The sequence below is a fragment of the Delphinus delphis genome, chromosome 3 (genome assembly GCF_949987515.2).
Source record: "Delphinus delphis chromosome 3, mDelDel1.2, whole genome shotgun sequence".
NCBI lineage: Eukaryota > Metazoa > Chordata > Mammalia > Artiodactyla > Delphinidae > Delphinus > Delphinus delphis.
Window position 1 is genome coordinate 70,216,518 of NC_082685.1, and position 13,200 is coordinate 70,229,717.

Here is a 13,200-nt window from a genome sequence, read left to right on the forward strand (position 1 = left end):
TCTCTAAGAACAAGTCAAGGAGCATAGAAGATGTGATTTTCGTGTTTGCCAATAACCTGAGTGATGTGGCTCAAAAATACTGCCCTGCCACGTGCTAAATGAATATTCAGTACCCTTGATTTGTTCCCTTTTAGTGGCTGCCTATCACATGTAGACAATATGGCATTTGGACTGGGTTGTGGCAATATAAACCAATTCTGACTTAAGCAAAAGGGGACTGTTAGATGAAAAGAGAAAAGTCACAGAATTAAAGACAAGTTCCTGGTCTTTGAAAGGACAAGATGCAGAGTTAACTAAGTTTTAGGGTTCTAGAGAGCATAACCCAATAGCCACTCGTTTTAGGAAACCACTATTGGGATAAATAACAGCCTCGATATCCAAACTTAAACTAAAAAGGGTCAGGTTAGCAACACTTGGGTCAGGTGCCCATTTGATTATCAAGTCCACTAAGACCACACATGATGAGGAAGTAATAGGTTTTCAAGGAAAGCATGCATGCTGTTAGAAAAATGAGAATGAACACTGGACGGGAAAACGCAACAGGTGTCTACTAGGAGCAGCTGCCTGAAATATACCTGTGTTGAGTGTTGATTAGGGAAAGGTGAGAGGTGAGAGTATAAGCACTGGCAACAGAAAAAGTTCTTGCTGCCTTTCTTTCCCAAAAATGACCTCCAAGGAGATCCTCAATCTCTTAATACATAGTAATAAAACCCAGAAATAAGGATGCTGTGTAATGGCAGAGAATGTCTGCCTAGCTAGCTGCATTTAAATATTGGTGAAACCGAGTCCCCTTAAAAACACGTTCCCTTACCAAGTTTATGATTAATCTCTCTATCCAAAACTTTATTCCCTGTCTTGTCCCCTCTGACTTCAATCCTGTGCTAACTGAACATTCATCAACCAGACCAGATGACTAAAATTTTTGTTGTCGGAAACATTGTTAATGTACTAAAATTGCTACTATAGATATCATCATTAATGTACAAACTCAGGTTTTTTCTCCAGGGCAAGATGAGCTAACAGACCTCCAAGCCATGGACCACCTAGCGAGAGAATCGTAAACCAGAGGCATCCTGACTCCCGAAACTAGGATTAAGAAATGTCACAGAAATGTCAAAAGACAATGATTAATTCTAGCCTCTTTGTTTTCCCCTTTAAAAAAACCCTGAACTCAAAAACCAAGTAAAGGTGGATCTGAGGCCTAACTCCCACTCCCCTGCTTGGCACCCTGCAATAAACGCTGTGCTTTCCTTCACCACAATCAGGTATCAGTAGATTGGCCTTGCTGCACCTTGCTGTTGGGTCTGGTTGGTAACATTAGGTCAGTATTGGCCTCCTTTGGAGGATTTGAATGCCATTTCCTGGTTTTGTACTGCTGCCACCACCACTGTATCCCCTTTCTGATTTTCCATCTGCTTTTCATAATTGCTCCATCTACGCACAGATCTATTCACGAGCCCAGTGTCTCAACCATACCAAACCTAAAGCAATGGCCACTGAGTTTTAGTGTCTCATGAAACAGCAATCTTCATCGACGTGGAAATGACACTCCAATCTAACTATTCTCTAATCCTTCGTGCCCAGACACTGTAACCTCAGCTGTCACCTCACAACTCCATGTTGGTCTGACTATATAGTTTTCAGCAAAAACGTATTCCTGTGATGCAATTAAAAGTCTAGGTACAGATTAAGCAGCTTTTCAACTCTGTTTCTCTGGGCATTTTTAAGGCTGGTCTGATTTTGAAATGGCTCCCTTAAAGACCAAACGGGGGGATGCCAAGAACTCTGGGCAGTACTTCAAAAGTCAACAGCTGCTCTGCACTCCCAGTCAATCCCAATTTGCCACTTGGCTGCTTACTGATGAGCTGCTTGTACCAGTGTCTGATAGCCCCAGAGTGTACTCCCTAGTTCACCCATTGGCTTGTTAAGCTTTGGGCAGATATCTGGTACCCCAGAAGTTTGGCTTCTCTGCAGAATAGCTTGTTATAAGGGAGAGGGTATTTGATGGGAAGTCAAGGGTCCAGTTTCAGGTTTGAACTATCCCTAATTACCTATATGGCATTGGGCAAATAATTTAATGTATCAGAGCTTTAGGTGTTTTTTCATTTTGTTGTTGTTAACATTTTATTATGGGAAATTCAAACACATACAAAAGCAGAAAGAATAATATAATGAGTCCCACATACCTATCCTCTACTTCAACAATTACTCATTTTGATTTATCTATACCCTGCCTTACCTACTAGATTATTGTAAAACAAACCCCAGACCTCAGATTATATCCATAACTATTTCAGAGTGTATCTCCAAAAGATTAGAAACTTTTGTTTTTAAAAATCACACTAATAATTCCATCAATAGTGCAGGAGGATTCCCTTTTCACCACACCCTTTCCAGCATTTATTGTTTCCAGATTTTCTGATGATGCCCATTCTGACTGGTGTGAGGTGATACCTCATGGTAGTTTTGATTTGCATTTCTCTAATAATTAGTGATATTGAGCATCTTTTCATGTGCCTCTTGGCCATCTGTATGTCTTCCTTGGTGAAATGTCTACTTAGGTCTTCTGCCCAAATGTAAAATAGATAGCTAGTGGGAAGCAGCTGTGTAGCACAGGGAGATCAGCTCGGTGCTTTGTGATGACCTAGAGGGATGGAATATGGCTGATTTAGTTTTGGTGTACAACAGAAACTAACACAGTATTGTGAAGCAATTTTATACTCCAATAAAAATCTATTAAAATAATTTTTAAAAAAATCACACTAACAACAACAACAAAAAATCACACTGACATTATAACCCAGCAGGGCCCTATGGGGCCTTCCCAGGACAGACCCCTCCCCCATACCCTCGACTTCAGCTCCACTCTGAAGTACCTAGAGAATAGTATCTGATGCACATTTCCTGTGTTGTTTTACAGATTCTAAAAACACCCACCAAATGGAAGATGTTAACTACTTGATGACCCCCAGGCCCCCAGGCCTACTGGAGCCTAAGGATTGATAATTTTAACCCCTATGACACCTCCCTGTTACCTCACCATCAATCAATCAGAGAATTATGCACAAGCTGATCACTTATCCTGAGACTCCCCTCACTCACCTGGCCTTTAAGAATGCTTTGCTGAAACCCATTGGAGAGTTCGGGCTTTTTGAGCATTAGCTGTCCCAGAACCCCTGGGATGCCTTACAATAAACACTGCACTTTCCTTCACCCTAAACAGGTGTCAGTAGGTTGACTTTACCACTCACGAGCAAGCAGACCCAAGTTTGGTTCGGTAAGAATATTAGATACTAAAAACGATAATAATTTAGCAATATTTTTTAAAATCCAGACTGTTCAAATTGTCCTGATTGTCAGATTTTTCAATATGCTCTTTTTTAAAGGATCCAAATGAGGTTCATAAAATTTCATTGTTGAAATATTTCTTAAATCTACTTCAAACTATATTCTCATTCTCTCCCTCTGTCTGTCTCTCTCTCGCCTACAATTTATTAAGGGGAAAAGAACTAGATCATTTGTCCTGTAGAGTTTCTCAGTCTGGACTTTGCTAATTGTATCTTTGTAGTACTAATATTTAATATATTCCTCTGCCCCGTATATTTCCTGCAATTCTAGAAGCTTGGTCATTTCAAGTGCTAATTTTTTGTAGTAATGCTTATTTGGTGGTATTGTATACTTCCATCATGAAGCATATAATGTCAAGTTGTTTCTCCTTTTGAGTTGCTAGGACTCTTTGATAATTATTGTGTAGATCCATTATTTCATAAAGTGTTGCAAAATGGTGATATGATAATTCTAGCATGGCTTCTACATTTACCAGCTGGAGTACTTCTATAAACAGTAACTTCCCCTTGCAAACTCTTTTGTTTATCCTGCAGTATAGATATATAAGAAAGGAAGGATAAATGCTTGAATGTTTCCCTATATTTACAAGTTTAAAAAATAATGAGTTGTTTCTCTGGCATCTTCTGAAGGAAAGCAGTGAGATTTTGTTTTGTTTTTGTAAGATCAGTATACACTTCTAAATTTAACCATATTTTATATGTTTTAATCCATTCCAGTTATATTCTTATTTATGCCCAAATTGGCTAATGGGAATCTCTTCAATTAATCTAACAAGGAAAGAACACATAAAACACTCTACGTTTACAGGAAACATGATAAGCTACGTAGAAAATCCAAAAGAATTGACAAAAAACACTCTTGGAACTAATAAGCAATTATAGCAAGGTTGCAGGTTACAAGTTTAATATACGAAAGTCAATCCCTTTCCTATCAGTAATGAAAAAGTACAATTTGAAATTTAAAACACCATACTATTTACATTAGCACCCCCCTAAACGAACTACTTGGTGTAAATCGAACAAAATATGTGTAAGAGCTATATGAGAAAAAACTATAAAACTCTGATGAACAAAATCAAAGAAGGATTAGATAAATGGAGAGATATTCCATGTTCATGGATGGAACACTCAATATTGTCAAGATGTCAGTCCTTCCCAACTTGATCTATAGATTCAATACAATCCTGATTAAAATCTCAGCATGTTATTTTATGGATATAAAGAAACTGATTCTAGGGCTTCCCTGGTGGTGCAGTGGTTGAGAGTCTGCCTGCCGATGCAGGGGACACGGGTTCATGCCCCGGTCTGGGAAGATCCCACATGCCACAGAGCGGCTGGGCCCGTGAGCCATGGCTGCTGAGCCTGTGCGTACAGAGCCTGTGCTCTGCAATGGGAGAGGCCACAACAGTGAGAGGGCCGCGTACTGCAAAAAAAAAAAAAAAAACTGATTCTAAAGTTTTATGGAGACAAAAGACCTGGAATATTCAACACAATATTGGAGGAGAACAAAGTTGGAGGAGTGACACTTCCTGACATCAAAACTTATTATAATTAAAAACTTCTGCTCTGCAAAAGACAATGTCAAGAGAAGAAGATCATGAGCCACAGATAGGGAAAAAATATTTGCAGAAGACATATCAGATAAAAGACTGTTATCCAAAATATACAAAGAACTCTTAAAACTCAACAATAAGAAAACAATTTGATTTAAAAATGGGCTGAGGAAGAACAAAAGGAAGAAGAAAAGGAGGAAGAGGAAGATGGAGAAGAAGAGGATGAAGAAAGCGTGATAACTGGCAAGAAAACAAAGCAAAAACAGCACCTTCATCTCTGCAGTGCTGAAGGTTTAATGTGGGTCCAGACAGATTCATGAGTTTTTCTTTAGTGCTCTCTCTCCTTTTTTTTTTTTAATAAAAAAGCTAGTAATATAAAAACTCTAAGTTATCAAGAAGTCAAATTGTCATGATGACCCTGTTTAAATCAAGTCTGAATGGGTAAAAATAAGTACAGATTTTGTGGTTTTGAAAATACTCTTAAGGTATTCAGGAAAATGTCCTTATGTGTAACATCTCCATTGTTAGTGATTCTGGATAAATGATGTGTGACTGTAACTTCCTCCTTGGTTAAATTATAAGCTATTATACATTACAACATGATTGAATATATGCCATTTCAAACCAAGCCCAAGATAAATGACCTATATTTCAAGTTAAGCTTTTTACATTTGAACAGAAGACAACAACCTTGGAATATGACTAAATCCCAGAGCAGAAAGACTGATATATCACATATGCTAAATATCATTGAGTCAAAGGCAATGAAATTTGTTATATACTATAATATTTGAGAATGTATGTGAGCTTTTAAAATGTACTCCATGGTTCAGTGCTATTAAGTCCTGATACATCCGGTTGATGCATCGCATCATCAACCTGCCAGGAAGCCTTTGGAGAGCAATTTGTCCCTGGATCCAAATCAAATATGTACCCTGACTGTTAAAAAAAATATTTTGTTAGACTAAATGACTGAGCTATCTTTGACAGGACTGCCAAATGAATTATGACAAGGGTTGACCACTTTGAGCCCTGGGGCCGTATTACCAAAAGGAAAAAGAGAAAAATCTGTTCTTTCTGGTCTGATCTTATGCAGAACAAATGCATCATTCTTTCTGTTATGAATCTCAGTTGAGGTCCAAATGCTCTTGCACTCTTTTATATTGGAACTTAACAGGATATAGGTGTCATTTATCCTGTGTATTGTCTGAAGTGGCATATCCTCAAAATTGGCGCACAACATTAATTCTGTATCACAACAAAGTTGAGGCTTAATGGAAAGAGGTGTGTGGGAGCCTTACGTACCTGTGTTCAAATTTCAGCTTTGCCACTTATGAGGCTTCTAGTCTTAAAGTGGCATAATAATATCTATCTTTTGGGACTGCTCTAAAGGTTAATGGTGAATGTTAAGTGTCTGACATATTGTAGGCCTTCATTAAAAGGATAGCTTTTATTATTATTATCTAACAACAGTTTTCTTCTGTAATTGCTAACTTAAAGGCTAGTGAGGATAAACATATGAAAACAGTTATGTAGAAGATGATGGGGAGCCGTCAGCTGGGCAATGCAGAACCTGCCTAAAGGCATTCAAAAATAAAAGCAGCAACACAATCACATTGACACTATTAAAAATAATATTCTCTGTGCCAACTGAACCTACCCTGTCTGCCCATTGGTCTCTAAACGTGAAAATTATTTCTCAAAATGCATTTAGGAAAAGTCATCAGAAATTATTTTGCCTCTGGGCACCTTTACACCCCAGACATGCAAGAGGCTTTTACTTTTTTTTTTAAACAAATAGTTTTTAAATTCATTTTAAGCTCCCCCTCACTCCTTTGACCAACACCTGAGTAATTCAACACATCCCAACTTTGTTTAACTTCTCCCCCACTGAATCAAAACACAGGAACACTTGGATATCCGCAACGTTCAGTTTCTCTGTCTGGCTACCTGAATTCCTGAAGTAGAAACAGAGCAGAAGGGAGGTGAACGCCACGTTTCATTTCCCTCAGGCTTACGCTGCATTGTTACGATTTTCTTGAAGTCTAGGGCCCATGGAACTACGTAAATGGCTATGACTTTCCTAAGATAAAGACAATATTCAGTTTTATTGCATTTCTTTGTATTTTATGTTTCCTCTACATTGTGTTTTAGGAAAGTACAAAGATCTTACCCATGGGGGGAAAAAAACTGCTTTAAATAATTACTTGGTTCTTAGGGTGTTTTTTTCTCAGAAAAATGGTTTTACTCCTGCAACTATTCAGGAGTTGACTTTCTCACAAAAGAAGGGCTTTCTGAAAATTTTCCATTGGCCGTCGTCCAATGTCATAATTACTTTAAATTAAACCCCCAAGTGTTTCCCTTTCTCTTCCTTAGCACCACAAACAATTCCTTCCTCTGAGTGTTAGACTCAAGTTTAACTCAGCAAGTTTCTAGAAGCAGTCCACAAGGCCACAGGGAGCAGAAATTCAAACTTTGACCTTGAAAGATGCTGCTAGGATCTGTCGTTCATATGTTCAACACAGCCCCCGTGTTCAGCTGGGTGTAGAAACACACTGGAGGCCAGAGTGTTTGTGGATAGAGAAGGGGTTGAGGGTGCATCCTGAAGGTTGGGGGGAGGTGCGGGGGAAGAGAAGTGCTGTTTTCCAAAGTTTTGCGTGGCTGGAAAGGAATTTTAGGCAGCTGTGTAGAATTATTATCCAAAAATTTATTCAAGGTTAAAACATTGATCAGATCAAATATTTTAAAGAAATGATTCAGAATTGAAGATTCTCATGCTGATTCATTAAGTTGGAAACATCTGCACTTGCCCAGAATTTATTTCACCCTCCAAATATATTTATAACAGACTTAATGATCTGTCATGTATACAAGTCTACCAGCCATAATTGTTTTAATTCTACTTAATTTTTTCAAACAATATTTTTCCAAAGCACTGAAGATTACTTAGATAAACTCACAATTGGAGAGAAGCAGCAAAAGCTTAATATCTTTTCTCACCCCAGTCCTCCTCCACCCCCATCCCATCCCAACTCACTCAGGTTCTAACTAAGGCAAAAAATAGAGATCTGAAGAACAAAAGCTCAAGCTTAACCAAAGTACTAAAGGTCGTGGCTCAGGGACTCTTATAAAGGCAGAATAGTGTGGGCACCACAAATGAAAGTCCAAGTTTGCTCCTTGGACTTGCTTGACTGAAAATTGCTTTCTCTTGTCTGGAGGAGAAGAGATCAGACTCTTAGACCTGCTTTCAAGCATTTTGTTCAGGAGTCTCTCAGTCCTTCACTGTGTATTCCTTTAGACTTTCCTTTTGAGTTTTGTAGTTCAGTTGCCCTTTGGTTGAGTTTTGTTGCTGATAATTTGAAAATGTCTCTGGTTCTCTGGGACTCGGCTCTTCAGAAGATTTACAGGTGTGTCTCTTTAGCCATGCCCTGAAAAGGTGATAAAAGTTGTCGTAATCTATTTAGAGGCTACAGTTTAACATAATTCTACTTTCATCTCTCCTCATCTTATACATATAATCCAGTAGGCTGTTTTATAGAGGCTAAATATGAAAGGACAGTGGTACTATAGTATTTCTTAACCTATTATCAAGACCACAATATTTTATCAGGAATGAAGACCCCACTGCAAATTTCCATTCTCTTTGTATAACATTTATGCAATAAAGAATAAATTGAGTACATGATTTTTCATTTCTGAAGTACTAGGGCTAGTAATGCATGAGCTGTAGAGAAGCAAGCATTAATCTATCTAGCTGCTAAGAAATGAAATGTCACTTAGAGGAACTTGTTCTTCCTGGCACACTTTTTCATGGAGTTCTCCATCAGAAAGCAGAGAAAAAACTGATTCTTTTTCCAAGTGCCTTATATCATAGCACATATACACTTTTCCACATGTCCTGATGTAGTTCCTGCATGTGGAGTGTACAGAAGCTTTCATTTTTTGAAGGATACTTCATTTGATTCCATTTTTTACAGTGAAATAAGTAATGTTTAAAAACAAAAGTAGGATAGACACAAAGGAAATATTTCTTCAAAAGAATATTTGTTTCTCAACAGCTGTTGTATTTCTGAGCTGACACCATTGCTGTGGGTTTTGGGTGGTGTCACAAGATGTGTGTGTGTGTATATGTGTGTACCTGATCAGTTCTCTTCACTCATGTTATTGGATGAATGATTTCTCTGGTGAATTGAGATCACCAATTTTTAGGTGAACTAAGGGCACAAGTAATTTTAATGATAATAAAGCACTTTAATATAATAGGTGACTAAAAAGCCTAAACACTATCTGTTTAGTTTTTAAAACAGAGCAATTATCTTTATACATATTTCTTTGCAAAATAGCAGACAGTACCATTCGTTTTTCTGGTAGGAATGCATTTTTTAAAATAATGTATTTATTTACAAAACACCAAACTTGAACAGACTTACTTTCCACAAACTAATTTTAAAAACGTTTATTCGAAATAATGTAGATTTCAAGGAAACAATTACAGAAACCCACATTATCATCTATGCTTTGTGAAATAAAACTATCTGTGGATATTTTGTTGATTTTCCACAAATGTGCCTTCCTGTAATTGAACATATGGTTACATCTAAGTAAAGTAACACCTCCTTTATTGGAAATCCCTTAGGAATTCACTGTTCCAAACACTGGGATTTTTTCCAGGTAACTGAGCCTTTTCCCTTTAACCTACCAAGATTTTTCAAGTATTTCCTTAAAATTGTATCGCATAAGTCTCTCTTTGTTTTTAAGAGCAGTATTAAACATCATTTAATCTTTTAAACATAAGTTAACCCCCCCTTTGTAAACGTGGGAAACTGATAACACTTAATTTGCAAGAGTGTTTTAAATATTTTTAAAATACTCCCATCACTGTTACAAACATTACTGACTATCTCCCTATCTGCGGTCCTGTGAGTCAGCTGAGGCTTATAAAGTTATTTAGTCTGAGTCCCTCACGATGCACACCTGTCTCCTCTGCAAAATCAGAGGGCGGTTTGGTGGTGAGGAGGGGCTCCCTCCTCCTAACCAATCTCTCCCACTTCCATTTTGCGGCCAGTAGAACTTACTTCTAAGAGCCCCATCACCCTCCTGGTGCCTCTCGTCCTTCCGTGGGTGTTGTATTCCTGTTAGGGGTTGAGAAACCAGAGAGCTGAGGCTCTTAGCATTCCAGGGAGCGGGTCCTGATGAAGACTGAAGACTTGCCTGTGAGTAAACAGCTTAAAGTTTTGAAGATGGTGTTGTGGTGTCAGGGAGGCCTATGCTTATTGTGAGACTTTCTCTTTTTTTTTAACATCTTTATTGGAGTATAATTGCTTTACAATGGTGTGTTAGTTTCTGCTTTATAACAAAGTGAATCAGCTTTACATATACATATATCCCCATATCTCCTCCCTCTTGCATCTTCCTCCCTCCCACCCTCCCTATCCCACCCCTCTAGGTGGTCACAAAGCCCTGAGCTTATCTTCCTGTGCTATGCGGCTGCTTCCCACTAGCTATCTGTTTTTTGTTTGGTAGTGTATACGTGTCCATGCCACACTCTCACTTCGTCCCAGCTTACCCTTCCCCCTCCCCATGTCCTCAAGTCCATTCTCTAGTAGGTCTGCGTCTTTATTCCCATCCTGCCCCTAGGTTCTTCATGACCTTTCAGCTTCTTAACTGAGCTCCAGTTTTCTGAGAGAGCTGGATAAACAACGTTTACATTCAAAATACCTTGCCCTACCTTTGATTGGATATTGCTTCTGGATGGAGAGTAAAACATAAATAAGACCATACAAAATGGTATTGATGGCATTATACCTTTTTTTAAAAAAAATCCTTAATTTCTTTCTGATTTGCACATTGATATCCACATTGGGTTTTTTTTTAATTAAGTATCAATTAAGTATTGATTTACGATGTTGTGTTAGTTTCAGGTGTACAGCAAAGTGATTCAGATATATATATTCTTTTTCAGATTCTTTTCCATTATAGGTTATTACAAGATATTGAATATAGTTCCCTGTGCTGTACAGTAGGTCCTTGTTGTTTATCTAGTGTATATATAATAGTGTGTATCTGTTAATCCCAAACTCCTAATTTATCCCTCCCCCACCCCCTTTCCCCTTTGGTAACCATAAATTTTTTTTCTATGTCTGTGAGTCTATTTCTGCTTTGCAAATAAGTTCATTTGTATCATTTTTTAGATTCCACATTTAAGAGATATGTGATATTTATCTTTCTCTGTCTGACTTACATTGCTTAGTATGATAATCTTTAGGTCCATCCATGTTGCTGCAAATGCCATTATTTCATTCTTTTTCATGGCTGAGTAATATTCCATTGTATATATATGTACCACATGTTCTTTATCCATTCCTCTGTCGATGCACACTTAGGTGCTTCCATGTCTTGGCTATTGTAAATAGTACTGCTATGAACATTAGGATGTATGTATCTTTTCCAATTAGAGTAATCATTTTTCTGGATACAGACGGCATTATACTTTAAATAAAAGTGGTTTTCAAACAGCAGAATCCCTTTTCCCACTTCCTATGTTAAAGAAAGTGAAGCAGAGCCACATCCCACTTACTTGGCATCTCCTCCTCTCAAAACCATTGGGCCCCTTAAGAAGAGACTCCTCAGAGTCCAGGGTCTTACTACCTTTCTATTCGAAAACAAAATACTCATTTCTAAACTCAGTTACTTACTCTTTGATTCTCCATAATGAATGTAAAAAACCAGGATAATAGTAGAGAAAGTCATTTTAGTAACTCTAACAGGCAATGATCTTGAACACTACCTTCCTTATGAAGGGAAGCCAACCTTCTCCCACATTTCAGAACTTTAACAGAATTTTTTTTTTAATCTTGGCAGATGTGTGTGTTCCTCACTGATGACTTTCTCTACGTGCCTTTCAACGCCTTCCATCCATAGAGGAGCCAACCTATTCAAGTCAGTACTTGTCATCCTTGAGGTAAGATCGGCTGGGATCCTATTATGGTACTGGTCTTGATGACTAATATATCCTATTCGTAATATCTCAGTGCTGATATTTGAAGTCCTCTTTTATACAATGGGGAGTAATGAAAAGAATATTGGAGCAGAGTCAGAAATCTTAGAAATTGCTATGACAACAATGAAGTAATATTTGTGAAATGTCTTTGAAAATGTGATGTATTATTTTGATTTACAAAGAAGTTTTATTAGACGGTTTATGTGCCAGGGGCTGTTCTAGGCACTGGGATACAGCAGTGAACAAGACTAAATCTCTCTCTTCATAGCACTCACATTCTAATGGAGACAAATCAATAGATTTACTATCGTTATTTTTATTACAACATCATCATCATCATGATTAAATAGAGCAACTTTGCCTATTAGTGCGTGCTTACCATTTGGATTGTGGACATAGTGAGTTTGAAGTTTGAAGGTGGAGATGTGGGTTTGTGTCCTGCCTCCCTACCATGTACTACCTTGATAGATTCATAAGCCAGTCATCTCATTTTACCAAGGACATTTCCTCATTTGTAAATTTGGGACAATAATAATGCTTAAGTCACAAGAGTGTTTTAAATATTGTGAATATCTTAAAGTACTATGCAGTACTATACATACTTAGTCCTATCTCTTTTAATATGGTGTCCTCCAATAGAGAAGCCCAGGGACTTCCCTAGTGGCCCAGTGGTTAAGAATCCGCCTGCCAATGCAGGGGACACGGGTTCGAGCCCTGGTCTGGGAAGATCCCACATGCCGCGGAGCAACTAAGCCCGTGCGCCACAACTACTGAGCCTGTGCTCTAGAGCCCGCAAGCCATAACTACTGAGGCCCGCGTGCCTAGAGCCCGTGCTCTGCAACAAGAGAAGCCACCGCAATGAGAAGCCCACACACCACAACGAAGAGTAGCCCCCGCTCACCTCAACTAGAGAAAGCCCACGCGCAGCAACAAAGACCCAACACAGCCAAAAATAAAATAATAAATAATAAAAATAAATTAATTATTAAAAAAAAAACCAGAGAAGCACAACGTGCTGTCCTAGCTCTAGCTAATTTAAGATATCTTCTTTTTTCTAAACATACGGTAAAAAAAATAATAATTGGAAACAGAAGTGTCTGCTGTTCCAGATAATGTGAAGTGTATTCATGTTGCAACATTTAAGCTTCATGCATAGCCATGAATTGGCCAGTGTTTTGCCAACAACATAGTAAATGACAACTATTCACGTATCAGTTCTCCATTGTTCTGATTACAACCTTATACATGGGGATGATTCATGGTACTTGCTTTTCAAGTCACAATTTCAAGCAACATCATT

The 13,200-nt window shown here is 38.1% G+C and overlaps 1 pseudogene; it reads left to right on the top strand.

Annotated features, from left to right (window-relative positions):
• LOC132423328 (putative elongation factor 1-alpha-like 3) overlaps positions 1–13,200 on the top strand; it is a 193,700-nt pseudogene that overhangs the window by 61,843 nt on the left and 118,657 nt on the right.